Source organism: Aegilops tauschii, chromosome 6, assembly GCF_002575655.3.
Source record: "Aegilops tauschii subsp. strangulata cultivar AL8/78 chromosome 6, Aet v6.0, whole genome shotgun sequence".
Lineage (NCBI taxonomy): Eukaryota > Viridiplantae > Streptophyta > Magnoliopsida > Poales > Poaceae > Aegilops > Aegilops tauschii.
In genome coordinates this window covers 271,466,693-271,470,593 of record NC_053040.3, presented here as the reverse complement: position 1 = coordinate 271,470,593, position 3,901 = coordinate 271,466,693, and the positions used below count along the sequence as shown (strand labels likewise).

The 3,901-nt window shown below is 50.9% G+C and overlaps 1 long non-coding RNA gene across 1 annotated transcript; it reads right to left on the bottom strand.

The window, feature by feature from the left end:
* LOC120965818 (uncharacterized) lies at nt 1-3,518 on the bottom strand. Its single transcript, XR_006664832.2, has 4 exons — nt 2,430-3,518; nt 2,160-2,241; nt 1,974-2,051; nt 1-454 (listed from the first exon to the last, which is right to left on the bottom strand). It is a non-coding gene; the product is annotated as an uncharacterized lncRNA (long non-coding RNA).
* Nucleotides 3,519-3,901: the final 383 nt, after the last annotated feature.

The window sequence follows — 3,901 nt, the reverse complement described above, 5'->3', positions numbered from 1 at the left end:
TTTGTTTTTAATGCTGGTCTTTTGTTAGAGGAATGTTTAGGTCAACTAGCTCTGTTTAATTACTAAAATTGCTCGATTTAGTAAGTGTGGTTTCTGGCACCCCGGCTCAGAGAAACCGGAACGCCCCGTATTCCAGCCCAGAGATCGAGGTGAAGTCTTCTGGAATACGGCACTGCTTAGCATAGAACAAACCAGCTTTCTATTATTACACGAATATGAATACGAGGTCTCTAATATTACAATGAATAACATCGGCACGGTGACACTACGCCATCCTCAGTTGCTCTATGCAAGCAGCATAACAAGTTGAGGCAGCGGAACAACTACTGGTAGCGGAACAACGGACGGTGATGATGGACTCCAATCCGCAGGGACTCTGGCTGGAACGTTTATCCTAGCTCGCGAACACAGGAACCACACCAAACAAGCAAGCAATCCAGGCACGACCTGCAAACTGGCATGACACGCCATGTCAGTACATTGAATGTACTTGCAAGCTCACAATAACCAGAAGCATTCAAGACAAACAACAGCATGGCAATTACAGGTTAAGCAGGAATTTTCATGAGATCATCAGGATAACATGGCATGGACAACATGAACATAATATCGCTAGAGCGATATGATCAAGGCATGAACATATAAATCCGATGATACTAGCATGCAACATGATGACACTATATGCACCACTTAATTTGTGCGGGTTACCTCGTAACCAAACAGTGATCCTTCCGGCGATCCCAACCATGACCAACACTTTGTCTCAACGGTGATCTTTCCGGCGATCCCAACCATGACCAACACTTGGTCTGAAACGATGATCTTTCCGGCGATCCCAACCAACTTATCTCGTCATCGAACCGGGGTTGTTCTTAAGCACATTATGATTAATATTGTTGACTCACAGTGTGACCGACACGAACTGAGCCCTTATCTGCGAGCGCGGCTATCGATAGATTTAATATACACTCTGGAGAGGTTAGTACACTGTACCCACACCACAGAACCCATGGCCTCGCACTCCCATTCGGGTGGACCAACGACGTTCTGACAAAACCGATCTACTGCCGTGACACTCTCCCGGACACTCCGACCAACTCCCCTTTGGGCTAAGTCCTGGGTGGCCCCGTGCCTACCAAAGGCACCAACGGCCACCGTCGTGGCCAAAACATAAACGGTCCCAAACAGGGACCACCCGGGTACAACAACAACAACGGGCACACAAGGTTATGTCTGCTTACCGGGCCAGGGTACCGCATGCCCATAACCTTCCCTCGTTGGAGGCACCGGCGAGAGGCATGACAATAGACCCAGTTAGGACCTTCCCATAAAGGTAAGCGTGGTTGCACTGGTCAGCTCGATATGGTGGCACCATGACTCAGCCAACAGTTGTTCAAGTTCAATTTAATCCGGTTAAACTAGAATGCAATATGATGAGTAATGATAAAATAACATGATGCAATTACAATGCATGAGCATGATATCAACATAAGCACGGGTGCAACATAACTATCCACCATATCCACAATGAATTATGTCCAACTGAGCATGGCATACTGACTAGCATGAACATCACAAGAACATACTTCTCCGAGACATAGCATGAACACTAGCATCAACAATAAATATCATGCAAGAACATATCAACAATGCCATCATGCAAGCATTTGACCAGCTGGATGCAATGGAACATGCACAACAACGGTACTTGGAACAGACAGTAGTCATGCACCGAAGACTATCACCAACATCAACATGTACTACTAGCAAGCATAAGCATATGAAAGAAATACTAGCAACTAGCAGGGCATGATAACCAGGTGCATAACAACATAGCAAGAAAGTAAGCACTAACCAAGAATCATAACCGAACAACGATAACCATATTTTAAACAAGCAAATAGTTAATAAATATTCAAGTTGAAAACCATGGCTACTGCATGACTATCATGCAAGTGGGTATTGTGGCTTGCCTGGGGTGACGGAGACTGCAGGAAAAAGTGCGGTGAAGCCGCGGAACGAAACACCGGACGGTTTTCTCTTGGAGGGGGCTGATTAGAGGCAAGGTCAAAATGGTCATTTTCACTGTGAGAATACCTAGTGAAAATGTTACCAAAAGATAGAGCTCGACGAGACGAATAAGTGAGCGCTGGTTTCACCTCGATCGGAGTTACGGTTGCGGAGTTATGATGTGTGGAAGAAGAAGGACCATTCCGTGAAGATTTTATCACCAATGGGTCCCTGAGTGGATAAGGCAGAGGCGCATATTAGGAAATACGCTTTCCGAATCTGGAAAACATACTACGGGGCGAAGAGGATAAAGAATACGCTTTCTGAATAAGAAAACGCACTTTGAGCAGAACAGAAACGGGAATACGCTTTCACAATCTTAAAGCGTATTGCCCGAAATGCGTCTCCACTTAACGTACCTGGGCCCGGGGTGTGTGGCTGGCACGTGGGGTCCAGCGGCCAGGGGGGCCGAGCCAGGTCGTCGTCTTCCTCCTCCTGCCTCCCCGATCGGAGACAGAGTAGCGAAGCAGGGGAGGTGGGCGCCGCGAGGGGCCCAGGCGGCTCCGGCCAAGTCCGGCCAGGCGGAGGCCACCGGCGGGCGCGGATCGGCCGGCCGCAGCAGAGAGAGGCAGCAGGGACGGCGGGGATGCCTAGGGGAAGTGGCGATGGGAGGAGAACAGAGACGAGCTGGGCGGGCGCTGGCGATGGAACGGGCTGCTCCGGCCACCTCAGGCCAAGGCGCGGGCACCGGCGGGTTCAGGGCAGAGCACCGCATCCATTCAGAGGCAAAGGAGGTGCCGGAGAGTGGTGGAGAGGCAGGGAGGTGCGGCGACCGGGGAGGCTACAGAGAGCTCGGGTGGTGGAGGTACTCGGTGAAGCAGCGGCTCCGGCGAGGGGGCAAGGGGTGGGGGCGAACCGCGGGTAGGAGGGGAACGCGTAGGACGGGTCGGGAGGTGGAGAGGTGGACTATGCTCGCCGGAATCAAGAAGACCGGCAATGGCCGAGGCGAACTCTGGCGAGATCGGGCGACTCTACAGGTCGCGGAGGCTTGGGGAGAGGCTGGTGAGGTGCGGAGGGGTTCGGGGGTCCTTATATAGGCGCGGGGGAGAGCCCTAGAGCTCACGAGCGAGCTCCCGACCAAGCTTTAATGGTGGGCAGAGGCTGGACGCGGCACGGGCATGGAGCTAGCGGCTCATTTATGGCGAACCACGACGAAGCAGCGACGCAGGGTGATGCAGTCGAGCACGGGCGAGCTCCAGGACATGAATGGAGGTCGAGACGAGGAGGGAGGAGACGAGCACAGTGGCCGGACCGAGCCAGAGCTTGCACTGTGCGTGACGCCAGCGTGCTCACCACGGGCATTGGTGCAAACGGCGCGTTCTGGCAGGGCCTACCATGTCCAGTAGATAGACCGCCGTGCCCTTAGTCAAAATGAGGAAATAAATCAGTCTAGGGGCAAAGAAGAGATTTGCACGTAGCTCCAAAGTAAATCAACAGGAAGGTGCTTGTAACTTTCTGTGGTTAAATCAGCTTGGTAACGTGGTAAATAGTTTGTCTGGCGATGATCACATGCTAAGGTGATGTTGATCACCGAAAATCAGACTAAGAGGAGGAGTTTAGATGAGGGTTGCTGTAGAAAGTGCAAAACTGGCCAGAATTAGGGATTTGGATGATGCACTCACATACTTGATTCTCATGAGCTGAAATTTGGCAGAGTGGGTTCATATGATGGTATGAAGCTTCTGTAAAGAGTTCATGCCATTTGGAAATACCAAAGTGGCACTTGCTTCACAAAGCTCCATTCCGGACAAAAACTTGGAAAATTGCACATGGCAATTGGATTAACGAATTTAGCTAAAACTTGGTGGAGGGAGTTTATATAGGTAGAAGC